The following is a 14,820-nucleotide window of genomic DNA, read 5'->3' as shown; positions in this document are numbered from 1 at the left end:
GGCAGGGACGACCCGTCACAGCGCGGAGTGGAGCGAACCTGCCCTCGAGTAACTAGCAGGGCGACTCCAGCGCAGCCCACAGTCTGTGTCTCATCAAGTGCTGAAGTTTGAGCAAAGGTCTGCAGCAGCAGACACACTTCTAAGCGAACTTTCTGAATCTGCAGCTAATCTCATAAAAGAGAAAGAGAGATTTAATTTATTTGAAGTTTCTACAGTGTTAATATTTTTGTTTACCTCGCTAGCTTGAGAATTTTGCCAGTCTCTGAATTTGCACATTTCCTATGATTTTTTTTCCCTCTTTGGAGCAGTGTCGAGCAACCCTAGCTGAATATTTGCCCTGAAATATCAATGAATGTGTCGCTCAGAAGCAAACCCTAAGTTTATAATATGTTCAATACCCTGTCCTAGTACACATATTTTAAAGGTCAAAGTGAATGTTTTTGTAACATTTAAGCATATTTCAGATGTAAATAGAAGATTGTAAAATACATGGTTTTTATCAAGTTTAAAAGAATCTTTTTAGTTAATACCTATGACAGTACTAAAATTATATGAATAACATTCCAGATACCACTATATTAAAATATTTGTGTATGTGTAAAAAGGTGTTGATAAATACTAATCTTTACAGTTTGTGGAGTTCCTTTATTTGTAATATATGTGCTCTTAAAAGCAACAGGATGTGAAATTATGAAAGTATTTTGTTGTTGTTAATAGAAATAAAAAATACAGTTACTTTGCATTTGGTTTCCACTGAGGAGTTGGGTGAGTTACTGCTAAAAGCGGTTCATGGGGCGTCTATTGAATGTAGTCCTGTACTCAGTACTTATGATGCCTTTCCAAGAAATCATGAAAGGACTCAAACTTCAGCTGGAAAGTGCCTCCAAAGATGAACTAGACAGGCCAGGGGTTTCCAGACCTAGAAGAGTATTAGAATGATTTGGGGAAAATATAATGAATGAGAAATTTGAGTGTTGTGGTAGGTATTAGGGCTATTCACAAATATTCCATTTCTACACTCTATAGTGGGATTGCACTTTTCTGCCCCTTTTGAAGTTAGGCATAACCATGTGACTTGCTTTAGTCATTGAAATGTGAGTAGAGGTGGCATGCGTCACTTTCAGGTAGAGGCTTTAAAAGCCAGTGAATGGTTCTGCCCAGTCCCTTCCCCTGATGTAGCTGTCTTGGAAGAACTTGTAGATGGAGCCTATATCAGCCTGAGTCCTTGAGTGACCATGAGCCAGATACACATACACCCCATTCTCTACTAACCCTACTGGTCATATTGTCTGAGTAAGAAATAGTATTTTGTTGTGTTATGGTCTCCAAGATTCAGAATTGTTTGTTACTGCAACACATGAGTTTATTTTGGCTGATCTGTATTTTTATCAAAGCTGTGACTTATGCTCTGTCAGGTCTGGGGACCACAGACATATTCCACCCACTGGCCCACCTCCACCCTCCCCCAGCCCACATCCACTGCAATGGAACTGAACTGACCTGCCTCTAGATGCAAAAGGCAAGCTAGAGAGTATCATTTCATATTCACCTTCAGCAGCCATTCCAAAGTCCCAGACCCAAAGAAGACCTTAGCTGAGCTCATCTTTCTGCTATACACATGAGTCAGGGAGGGAGGAATACATATTTTTAAAAATTGTGTACAAGGAGTGATAAAAGGATATTTTGGATGAGAACTCTGATCCCTCAAGGCACATTTAACTGTTCTTTGCTCAAACAGAACCTGCTGCTTTATTTAAAAAGATTGCCCTGTGATGAGCTGAACTCTCAGCTTCATTCTGGCTCCAGTTCTCCTGGTTCCTGTCTGTCTGGGTCAGCATCTTAGAGCCTTTCTTCTGATTTCCCCATTCAGATCTTTAAGCTGCCTTAGACATTAAGGCAGATACATTAAGGAAGACTCTGCCTTTGATATTGCCTCCCACCCAGTCCCCACCTGTAAGCTCAAGTCCTCATGCCCCAGAACACTGTCAGCAATGGGTTGCCATCCTAAAACAAATCCTCCAAGGAAAGCTCTAAGGAAGTACACATGGTCCCCGACTTAACAATCATTCAAGTTATGAGTTTTCAGCTTTACGATGGTGCAAAAGCAATACACATTCAGTGGAAAATGTACTTCCAGTGCCCATCCGACCATTCTGCTTTTCATTTTCAGTACAGTCGTCAATACATTACATGAGATACTCAACACTTTATTATAAAATAGTCCTTGTGTTAGATGATCTTGGTTAACCATAGGCTAATGTAAGTGTTCCGAGGACATTTAAGGTAAGCTAGATCAGCTATGATGTTGACCTGTGTTTCATAAACAGGCTGCTCAGAGACCAAATCAAACACACATGTCTTATCTGTTACACACAATGTCTTTAATTTCTTTCAATGAGGTGTCAACATTTAAGTCTTAGGAAACTTTATATTGAATTCTAGCTTTCTGGTATCTGTTGAAAAATCAGGTCATCTGACAATTTTGGACTCACATTCCAATATGACAACAATCAGTTAAACCTGAGACCCTGATCCCTTTACATGTGTTTTCTGACTTACTGTGGTCTGTACCAGATCCCAGTTTAGACAAACTTTTAATATCTATCTAATTGTGGTGATTTTTTGGTGTAGACAGCAAACCATCTGCTTCAGACCCAGGCAGGACACATGTTAAAATGTGTCTTCCTGAACTCCAACAGACTTTCTGAAATGGAAGCCCCTAGGGGTTTCCCAGTACCCAGGTCCACATGATTCTTAGACATACTAATGTATTGAAAACTCCACCAGGTCCTCTGCTAATTAACTACCCCTAAAAAATTACTCTGCAGAAGACAATGCCTTATAAAACAGTGACCTGATTTTGCCAAGACACTGCATTCTTATTTTACATTCTTTTCATCTTTACATAAATTTTTCTTAATGACTCCTCAAAGCAAGTTCAGTAAAAAATGATAGTAAATCTCCCAGTTCTACAGATGGGAAGACTGAAAATGAGACCAATTGCAGTATTTCCCTATTAGCTGCCCTGGAAGTTATCCAGCACAGACTAAGTGGACCTAATACTTAGGGTGTCAGGCCTGGCTCTGTCCCCTCATTCATTCATCATTGACTCAGTAGCGGCCTCTCTTTCCAGTCTCATTTCAAAGTGCAAAATGCTCACACTGTAAAAAATCAATGTGTCGGGCCGGCCTGGTGGCGCACTGGAGAGTGCGCCGCTTGGGAGCGCGGAGGCGCTCCCGCCGAGGGTTCGGATCCCGTGTGAAGACCAGTTCCCGCTCACTGGCTGAGTGCGGTGCAGGCGCAACACCGAGGGTTGCGATCCCATTACCGGTCAGTAAAAAAGACAAAAAGGGAAAAAAAAATAGCTATTTGATAATAGTAATTGTACTTTTAAGAATCATTCTTAGGGGCTGACCCAGTGGCGCACTGCTACAGTGTGCCGCTTGGGAGCGCGGTGGTGCTCCCACCGAGGGTTCGGATCCCACATACAGACCGGTTCCCGCTCACTGGCTGAGCGAGGTGCGGGCGCAACACCGAGGATTGCGATCCCGTTGCTGGTCCCGGTCCGGTATGGGCGCGACACTGAGGGTTGCAATCCGTTGCCCGGATCCCATGTGAAGACCAGTTCCCGCTCACTGGCTGAGTGCGGTGCAGGCGCAACACCGAGGGTTGCGATCCCGTTGCCAGTCCCCGGTACGGGCACGACACCAAGGGTTGCGATCCCGTTACTGGTCAGTAAAAAAGACAAAAAGGAAAAAAAAAAAAACAATGTGTCCCTTCATTTTGAGTAACAGTTGCCTTACACATGAGTGTCCATTACCTAAACCTCACATAGTACATTGTTATTCTGTGTTCTTGCTCATTTAGAAGCCAAAATAAATGAGCCCATCAGCATGTTTCCCTCATAGTGACATACACCGCTCTGTGGGATGCAGTCAGGAAAAGATGGGGAGTGTCACAAGCCTTGGCTTTCAGAACCGTGAATGTTGCTCAGCAGAAGGATGTCACCATATTTGCAGAATGATGATTTATCATAATAATATATCAGTCAAACTCCAGAAAACCCAAAAATATACATATTGTAGAAATTCAATACTCCTTTGAGCCACTAGGAAATGAAGAACATTTGAGAGCAAATGTGACAAAATGATCTTAAATCAAATTTAATATTTGTTCATATTACAAGTGGCTCCTACATCCTCCACCCCAAACTTGTATCAGTGAAAAGTTACATATAATATGATATACCATATTGCATGCTGATAATATGATACTTTATTCAGAAAATGATGAAGGACAGACAAGATGAGCATTGAAGCCTCCTCCCTTCCTCCTAACTTCATGCCCTGTCTGCTTGCCTGCACGTACCCTTCACTAGAGCTACAATGTTCTGAAGACTTAATAAAAACCTGTCTTTCTCCTCCTCCTGACACAAAGGTCCTTTTCCCTTTTCTCCAACTGCATAAATCAAACCATGTACATCAGGACCCGGCTTAACTCATATTCGTGGTGGATGCTTTGATACCATACCTAGATCCACCCTTCAGGACTGAGACACCTGTTCCCCCAGCTGTGGGGACTCCTAGCAGCTGATGGCTCTCAACAGAGCCCTTCTCACCCAGGGTCACCTCCACAGCTCAAAGGAAGCTCACTTCAGTGATTGGTTGATGGTGAGAAGTACAAAGGCCTGTCCTTGTCCCAATTCAGGACAACTCTAATGGGCCACCCTGGCTCCCCAATTCCTATTGAGAGGCCTCTTGCAACTACCTCCCAGTTCAACTTCTCCCTCTAAGAGGATTCCTACAGGCATTGATTCCCGACACACGCTCTCATGTAAAGCACCTCAGAGTTCTTGGGAAACAAATGCAACAGCTTTTCCAGAAGATTTGCTCTTGTTCTCTGCCCATGATTGGCAGGTCCTGCCTGTGCCACCATTTTTCTTTTCTTCTCAGTTACGTTATCATGTCGTGTGTCCATGTTTTCCTTCCAACCATGTTATAGGCCTCCCTGAAGGCACATTGTGTCTTAATCTTTGCAGTCTTGACCATTCAAACTATTGGTTGTTATCATGTCGTGTGTCCATGTTTTCCTTCCAACCATGTTACAGGCCTCCCTGAAGGCACATTGTGTCTTAATCTTTGCAGTCTTGACCATTCAAACTATTGGTCTGCACTTCAGGGTTTTGAGAGTCGGGTTCTCAAAGTTCTGCTGGATGGAGTAGGTCCAGAGAAAATGCTAGGTGTGGGATGGGGAGCAGAGGAAGGAAGTATAGACCGTGGGGCCAGAGGTCATTGCAGGAACTAGTGTCCTTGAATCTCTTTCCTAAGGACATATGTTAGAAAGTACAGTTTACTGATTTTTGGCTTCTTTTCAGCTCTCAGTCTTATCAGTTTATTTCAGTTTTAACTTTGAAGTATTTGGTACTGAATATGTACATCTGTAGAAAAAGGCTTAGTTAAAATTATTAATGATGTGACATTTGTGTTTGGAAGTTTCCCAGCTCCCTCAGATTCTCGTACCCTCCGCAACACCCCGCTGCCCACCATTCCCTCGCTGTAGTCCTAACGCACCCTCCACCCAGTCCCAGCTCCCTTAAGTAGAGCCCCCTCCTCTTCTCCATCTATGTTGGTCTTGTTTCCAAAGGCATTCTGATTCAAATGCCAGCTCCAACCAGAAGGAAGCTGTTGCCTGGGATACTGGGTTGAGGAGGACTAAGTGAAACTACTTCTGGCCCAGAAGTACAAGCAACCAGTGATGCCACCGGAGTTAGGAATGGCAGCCTGTTTTCTGTGTCTTTGCTACCCCTGTGTCAACTCTACTGAAAGGTTAATTGTCCCAAATGATAATGCCAATGGTTGATTTTCAGAAGCAGACCTATGGTTTGGGGGAAGAAATTAATACCTTCAAAAGACAATCTTTATCCCGAGAGGATGAATTTCTGACTTGAGGATTTTAGTTCTTCAAGAGGGTGAAGCAGAGTATAAGGAATAGCAGGAGCTGACATCTGAGAGCCAGTCCTCTGCGCCTCCACCCTGGCTACGTCCTCAGCCTTAACTAGGAGATCCGTGGTCTACTTAAAGAGCACCATCCCATCCTGGAAGGAGTTCTTTGGCCTGAAATAGAGCCTGACAAGAGTTGATTAAACTATGGGCACACAAGAAAAGCTGCTATGAACAGAGAGTAAATAAGCATGCTTGGGGTCAGAACATGGGTGATTAAAGTGTTCCAGGTAAACTATGGAGATGGAAAAGTATCAGCAAAGAAAGAAATGCCCAGGAAAGCTCAGAAGACCTTTGCCTCCCCCTTACCCCTTGATACTTTTTTAATGGAATGCATGTGGTGGGTTGGTGTCAGAGAAGAATAATTTGATGGAGAGATCTCCTAAGTTGCAGGACTCAAGAGAGGCACTACTGTGAGCACACAGGGTTGACCTTGGAGTGATAAGGAGTGAGAGATAGATCAAAACATTCCCAGATGGGGTTCATGCATGTCATTTGGAGAAGGCAATGGTGATTGAACCCGAGTAATTGAGCAAAGGTTTACAAAGAATAGCTTTAAAAACTAGCTAGTGGATTCTCCAGAGGAATCTGCTTGCCATTTTCTTGCATCATTAACATTAATATCCTAATTATAACATCATTTTTCCTTGGATATATTCCTAATGTATAAAGAACACTTATTTTTGAAACTAATGACTTTTCTTATATTTCATCAAAACCATACAATCATAACTACCAATCCTGGGGCGGGTGGGTTTGTTGTTGTTGTTATTGTTATAAATATGACAGTGGTATCTGCAGGCTATTTTGCTGAACAAACTGGCCCATGGACTTTGAAAGCATGTTTCTTAATATTTACATGGAGGCTAGTGAGTTCCTTTGGATTTCTAAGGGACCTATCTCCTGCCATGTGACTTCTCCCTTCAGACGAGCAATTTGTTTAAAGAAATAAGGAATAATAGCTAAGTTCTGAAAATCAATTTAAATCCAAAAAAAAAGAAAGAAAAGCAATTTTTACTTTTTAACAAAAGTAAACTGGAAATAGAGACTGAAAGGCTCTGGATGGTTCTATGGAAACGTTTCCAAGCAGCAACCCAAGCCCAGGGGAAAGGCCTTTCACTGCCTCAGCTCAAAACACCCTTCAGATTCTTAAAGTCAAATAGGCCCATCACATTCTACCAACTGGTTTCAAATGTGCTGCCTTCTTCTGAACAGCTGAGCAAAAACACATCCGCTCCCTGGCTATTCCTGAGCTAAAGGATTTGGGAAGTTTGTGGCACCTTACTTTGCATTTAACATTTAGAAGGACTGAAAATAGGAGCCCTTTCCAGAAAGAAACTATTTCCATGAGGATTTTAAGCCCAGGAGTTGCAGATGATGATGCAAAATAATCTTCGCTCTTCCCCTGAAGGGATCTGGGTTCAGATATTATGGCTGGGTACAGGTCTACTAGGAAAAGTTGAAAGTGACAATAACAGCCCTTTCTAAACCAATATTCACTGCCTTCTATAGTATAAGTTGGGTGTGTAACTGTGCTACCAGAGTCTCTACTTTTCTTTCCCATTTTCCTTTCCTTTCTTACTATAACTCCTGCTTGGAGTAAGTCAGAATTCCAAGAGAAGATGGGTAGATATCATACCCCAGAAATGGGGATTTCCTAACATCATACATTTGGTAATAATGAAGGGGGTGTTTTAAAAATACATGAAACACAGATTAATCTAGCCCAGCAAAGTGAGCTAACACTTCCCTGACTTCAAGGCAGATAACCGGCCCTAGGGAGTCTGAGGTTGCCCATTTGCAAAAGCTCCCATGCGATGAGGCATGTTTGTTTCTGGAGGGTAGCATGGCAACGTTATTTTACATCTCTCAAAATAGCCTCCATTTGCTCTTATTCGTATGTGTATCATTAAAAGTTGGATTTTCAAATCAAGTTTTCAGCAAAATAACAGGATGCCTTAAATCTGAATAAAAGATTTCAATATTGCTTTTAGTTGCTATTAGTTTTTCCACTCTCATCAAATGTGCAGCTTTTCCACTCCTTTCAACAAAAACTGACAAAGAGTAACTCTGGCAAAAAATGCAGGGTCCCTGGAGGACTGCGTAGCTGCAGTTCAGTTCCCTTTTATGGAAACCAGAGAAATGACTCATGGCTGGAATTACGGACACTGGTCCCACCCTTTCACCTCAGAAATGGCCTGAGAGCAGTGTCCATCTCAGGTAAAAACCATGCTTTATCTTCTAAGCAGTTTCATCTCCTTAATGGAATTAACAACTTCTCGAGTTCCCTGTTTATCGTATCAATGATACATTCTCTGATGTCTAAATGTTAGCATATTCTCATTTTAAAAATTAACAAGTAATATTTTCCTTGTCAGAATAACCCACTTATATTTCCTATACTGTGATATCTTGACATTCGAACACGCCATTAAAATCAGATCTGAAAGACTTCCTATAGCAGCTCATTGCCAAGGGTGAGAAACAATGACACTCCAGCCTCACATATCTAAGATGTTGCATAGCACAAGAGTAATGAAAAGAGGAATCAGTAGAGGAGACAGAAAACAAATAATTGAATCCAAGCATGTAACTTCCTGGAGGCAAAAATTACATCTTGTTTGCCTTTTTATTTCAGAGGCCCAGCAAAGGGCCTAGCATAGAGAAGGGTTTCAATCCACACCTGCCAAAATTACGTGGGTAAATGATTGAATAAACGAATCAAAAAGGAATCAAGGTTAGACTTTTGAGCAACTTAATACTGACTAATGGCCATCATTGGTTTCCCCACTAATACTGTTGAAGATGGCAGGTATTAAACTAGAAGGTCATAGTGGTGTGGGGCATCACTGTGGCTCTGGAGCTACCTGTTGTTAAGGAGTCAATTTGATCTTCCTTAGTGACAGAAACACATTAAGAAGATGTAAAGTTTGATGGCATTGAAAAATGACTAGAAATTATATAAAAACAAATGTGTTTCAGATGTTGAGATTGGAGACCCATTGAATTGATTAATGTTCTCAGCAATCATTTACTGTAATTAACACAGAAAAACTGGCTCAGAAATGGAATGGAAAGCTTTTCAGAGCAATGCTGTGAAATAGCTAAGCAGATAGACGTACATGTATACACATATTATTGTGAAAGAAGGGTAAAACAAAACTCAAATGGAGAAGGCGAGGACATGGGAGAGCCAGTGTAATGTAAGCCTAAAGTAAACTGTTCATTTACTAGTTTATTCCAAAAAACCACACGTGTACACACACACACACAGAGGAATAGCATGTTAATTTTTACAGAAAGGTTTTATTCAAATCACCAAAAGTAGAAATTAGAAGAAAGAAAGGAATAGAAAAATGACAGACTGCTCAAACTTAGTTACATAATACACTTTGGATTTTAGATTAGGCAAACTGGAGTAAATAAATTGACCCCACATAGTTCTGCACAGACCCAGGCTGTTAGAATAATGGCAGAACTTCCAGCAAGGAAGCTCATTACCACACCCCAGAGTATGACTCAGGAACCACCCCTAAGGGCTCAGTGAGCTTCATGGAATCTACTTTCACAGGCTTATGTCTAGGATGTGCCCTCTTGGGGTGCTTTTCAGGAGATCTCAATGTATTGGGGAAAAGAAGAATAGAGAAAAGAAAAAAAGGGAAACAGAGCAGAGGTAAGAGTGGGGGTGAATAGACTGAACGTCCGCTATTGGCACCATGCTAAACAATTTTACCCGCATGGGCTTATCAGCCTTCTCAGCATCACTGTGAACAGGTCTCCTCATTCCCATTTCATGGATGAGGAAATGGAGGTCCAGGCAAGTGAAGAAATTGGTTCAACATCACAGTATAACAGGGGGCAGAACTAGATGGTTCTCAGATCTCTCTGCCTCCCACTGCTGTTCTACCACTTACCACTTGCTTGAACCTAGTTGAACCTAAACCAAAATCCTCCACAGGTCAGCAGGAACCAGCTGCTCTGGCCATACTCAGACATTGCCCACCATGTCATCGGATGACCTTTCCAAAGGTATTCCAAATCTCCTGGAGACGACAGTCCTGGATACCACGTGGGATTAAAGAGATGCTGTTGCCTGCCCCCTTTCACTCTAGGGAAATGCACATAGTGATGTTTTTCAACCTAAACGGTACAGATTTTGTACAATGAGAAATATCTTCTGACTAAACTTGCATGTTTGCAGTGCCTTTATTATACAGCCTGCTAGACGAGGAAGTCTACTCTGGATGGCAAATTTATTACCAGAAGGCTGCATAGGAAAAGTGGAGTCAAGTATACCAGAAATACATATTTTAAAAGATATTTCATTCAAGCTCACTCTCATAAACTGTTGGAGAAACACTTTGACTCACTTTATTTGAAAAGAAAAGTTATTTTCCCTCTCAATGGCGTACGTTTCTGTAAACTGAATTATTTGTGACATTGACCTCTCTTCCAAGAACTGCATACATTAAACTCTGAGAAAAGTTTCTCCAACTTCCCTTTTCTTGGGGTTTTATGAACTATTTTGATTTCCATTCCCAACCCATTGCTACTTACATTTTATTTTCCAATTCACTTTTGAGATGTGTTTACACACATTTCTGTAGCCGTTTCAGTTTGTCTCCTGTGGGTCTTTAATTCTATGCTTATTTCCATCAGAGATGCTTTTTCTTACTTACTTCTGAAATTTGTATTTGTGGCAGAAATAGCTGTGTCCCTTCCCCATCTCTGTTCTGCCCTTCTTTCTTTTTCTTACTTACTTCTGAAATTTGTATTTGTGGCAGAAATGGCTGTGTCCCTTCCCCATCTCTGTTCTGCCCTTCTTTCTTAGTTACAACCATGATTTTATGCAAGAGATGAAAGGGCCGAGCCAAAAGACTATTTCTCAGCCAACCTTGCTGCACCTACATGATTAAAGTCTGACTAATGGCATATAAGTGAAAGTTGTTGGGTCTCACTTCTAGAAATGCTCCTTAAAAGAGCTGGCCTGGGCTCTTTATGCTCCCGCTCACTTCCTCTAACCTACCTGGTATGTGAGCCTGAGTCTTGGTAGCATTTTGGACCATGCAGGGAAAACCATACATTAAAGATGGCAGAGCAGAAGGAGGCTAGGTCCAAGATGATGATGGAGTGCATGCCAGTCTTAGACTGCCTATTTCTGGAGAGAGAGAAAAAAAAAAGAAAACTTAAAAACTCATATCGTTTAAGCCACTGTTTCTAGTATCGTTACTAGCATCGTTTTGCAATTTCTAATAAACACAATCTTCCTGGACTCCCCTAAAGATATGGAGTTCCTTTCTGGTCACCTATGGCACTTAGATACTTAACTTTAATCTAATCCTTTGGGATATGACCAAGTGAAATTTCACACAGTATTAAAAATCTTTGGTTAAAGACAAACACTATTGCAGGAAATTTAACTTTGAATCAAACTTCTAAAATGCCACTCTACTACAAAAATCAGCAAATAAACATTTCAGTACAGCGAGTTTTAAATACAGTATTTATTAAAATGCCTGTTATCTCAAGGGTGATGAAGATCTATAAACTGAAAAAGATCTATTAAATATTTGGTCATGGCTATGGACTTAGGGATTTTGAGGGCAAGAACTAGCTTAGGAATAACAGAAATATTGGTTTACCTAACAAAAGTTCAGTGGTAGATCTGGTGTCTAACACATGACTGGATCTTCGGGAATCTGTCTCTCTTCGGTTTTCAGCTCTGATTTTCTTTCTATTGGCTTTGTTCTGCAGCAGGCTTTTTCTATATGACTTCAAAGTTGGCCACTAACAGACCCAAAACTATAGCTTACCAGCTTGAAAAATAGAAGAACGCAAGCACTTTTTCCCCAATGTGATGTATTAGATGATCATTCAGTAAGTATTCCTTATCTCCCCCTCAACTTTCATGAGAGCTTTTGATGTCAGTATTAGCCATATGGTTTGTTCTGGCCTATGAAATATTTGGTAGATATAACATGAATTAGAATTGAAATAGGTTTATACTGTGGAACCTGGTCTCTTACACTTTGTTTTCATCCTTTGAGGACCATGTTTTGAGTTGAGTAGCCACTGCCCCAGGGAGAAAGAAAGATACATGGAGCAGAACTGCAGCCAATCCCAGCCAGACCCAGACTTGAACAGCCAAATCCCAGCCAATCACAGCATGTGTAAAAGAGAGATAAACACAGACGGCTCCTGTATTTGCAGGTGTCACATCTGCGTATTCAACCAACTGCAGATCAAAAACACCTGGAAAAAAATTCCAGAAAATATTACATTGTTGCTGACATGTACTGTGTCGTTAGTCCCATTATGGTTGCATCTGTACTGAAAATGGACAGACTCTCTTGTCACTATTCCCTAAACAATACAGTATAACAACTATTTTGATTTTATTAGTCATTATAAATAATCTAGCAATGATTCAAAGTATACAGGAAGATGTGCATAAGTTATATGCAAATACTACTGTTATTCTTTATAACAGACTTGAGTATCCTTGGATTTTGCTATCTGTGGGAGGGTCGTGGAACCAGTCCCCTGAGGACATGAAGGGACAACTGTACTTACTGTATGCAACTGAGATTTGGGGTGGATTTTCATACAGCATATATGATGCAACAGTTAACTGATACATATGGAATTCCACCAAAATTCTCAGGCTTTAATCTCATTAGCTCAGGTCAATGGTTCTCAAAGTATGGTTATCAATATCACCTAGGAACAGCATCAGCATTAACTTGTTAAAAACAATCAGGTCCCACCCTAGATCTACAGAACCACAAACTCTGAGGGAGGGGACTGGCAATTTTTATTCTAACAGGCCCTCCAAGTAAATCTAATTCACTGTGAAGTTTGAAGCCCACTGACCGAGATCATATACGCCCATCCTTAAACCAATCATAGTGCCTCCATAGTCAGGCTGGAGCTGTGGGCTGGTTCAGCAACACCACAATTATCTGAAATAGTGGGGTGGATCCTGAGAATGTCTATTTCTAACAAGTCCCCAACTGCTGCTGCTGCTGCTGGTCTGGGGACCACACTCTGGGAACCACTGTTCTAGGCAAAGGGCATGACAGGAATGTTTCCCCATTGGGAGATCAACACTCTGTTAATGAAAGAAGAAGGAAACAAAAGAAGAAAGATGCTGGGCAGGGAACATACGTCAATCACAGCAACATTCTTATCAAAAGAGAAAAGTTCTGATGGAAAACATCAGACAATCATCAATATTCTCCAACAATTCTCTAGGGACGGGGAAATCTGGAGTGAACAGAGAAATCTCATCTGTCATTCAGTCCATAAAATTGATTGAGACACGAACTGATTTTTTGTCTCTTTAATTTTGCTGGAATTCAATACACATCTGAGGAATCAAACAAAAGACAGCAGGAGGGAAATCTGGAGTGAACAGAGAAATCTCATCTGTCATTCAGTCCATAAAATTGATTGAGACACGAACTGATTTGTTGTCTCTTTAATTTTGCTGGAATTCAATACACATCTGAGGAATCAAACAAAAGACAGCAGGTTTTGCTACAGAGCGCCATGTATCACTTTCAAATGTGATATGAGTTGTCACACAAATCTTTCTTAGTACAATTCACTGAAGATAAGTATAGTGCTTAAGGAGACAGTGTCTATGTATCAAACAATTGAGTCATTTTGACTCACTCTGTGAAACCAAGACAGCAGCCTACAGTTTTGAGTGATCCGAGGTAAGAAATAGAGTCACAGACACTGACTATTGATGTTGTTTTAAATCTGTTCTAGAAATGTGAAAATCAATGAATTTTAGAACTCAAAGGACCCTAGAGATCATATAGCCCAGATACTACAAACCTTGAAATGTGTTTTGTTTGTCCTACACAGCAATGTTTTTCTTTTAATGAAAATGATTGCCATATTTTATGTTTTTCAACTTTTCTCAATGAGTATGAAAATCTAGAGACACCCTGGACAAAAGCCTATGATCCCTCGTGGCACTGTAAGTCGGAGGTGAATGCTGGCTTCTGCCTCTTGAAGGCACACACACTCCTACTCCCAGTCTGACACGGACATGCCCCTCTCTTGTATTCTACCAGCCCACCTGGGTCCCACAGGCATTTAGGTTTGCCACCCCTCATCTAGACCAACTCCCTCGTTTTACCAATGAGGTCCGTGGTAATGACCAGTTTTAATTCATGATATCTCTATAGGGGCAGACCAAGTTTTGAGTGTCAGTTTTTCACTATTTGAGGAGGCAGTTTCTCTCAGAGACATTTATTCACCATGGAAAAGGGGATTCCAAAAGTTCAGCATTCAAATTCTGCTCAGTCAATACTGAGGTAGGTGCTAACATCAGTATGTAGCTAAGTCTAGAAACCTAAAGAACAATTCCATGACTGATGTAAGAAATGATAGACCACAAGTTTAGTATGAAATGAATCTTATTTGGATTATGTATCCTAGAGATTTTCAACTTCTTTGGCTAGAAAGTGATGTGTTTTTTTTTCATTAAAAAGTAATTTCTTATACATTACATCAATCAGGATGACTGCTATCAAAAAACAGAAATAACAAGAGTTTGAGAGGATGTACAGAAACTGGAATCTTTGTGCACTATTGATGAGAACATAAAATGGTGCAGCCATTGCAGAAAACAGTATGACAGTTCCTCAAAAAATTAAAAATGGAACTACCAGATGATCCAGCAATTCCACTTCTGGGTATATACACAAAAGAATTGCAAACAGGGTCTCAGAGCAATATTTGCACACTCATGTTCACAGAGTACTATTCATAATAGCCAAGATGTAGAAACAACCTAAATGTTTAT

Source organism: Galeopterus variegatus, unplaced genomic scaffold (assembly GCF_000696425.1).
Source record: "Galeopterus variegatus unplaced genomic scaffold, G_variegatus-3.0.2 Scaffold2412, whole genome shotgun sequence".
Lineage (NCBI taxonomy): Eukaryota > Metazoa > Chordata > Mammalia > Dermoptera > Cynocephalidae > Galeopterus > Galeopterus variegatus.
This window is presented reverse-complemented; position numbering follows the sequence as displayed.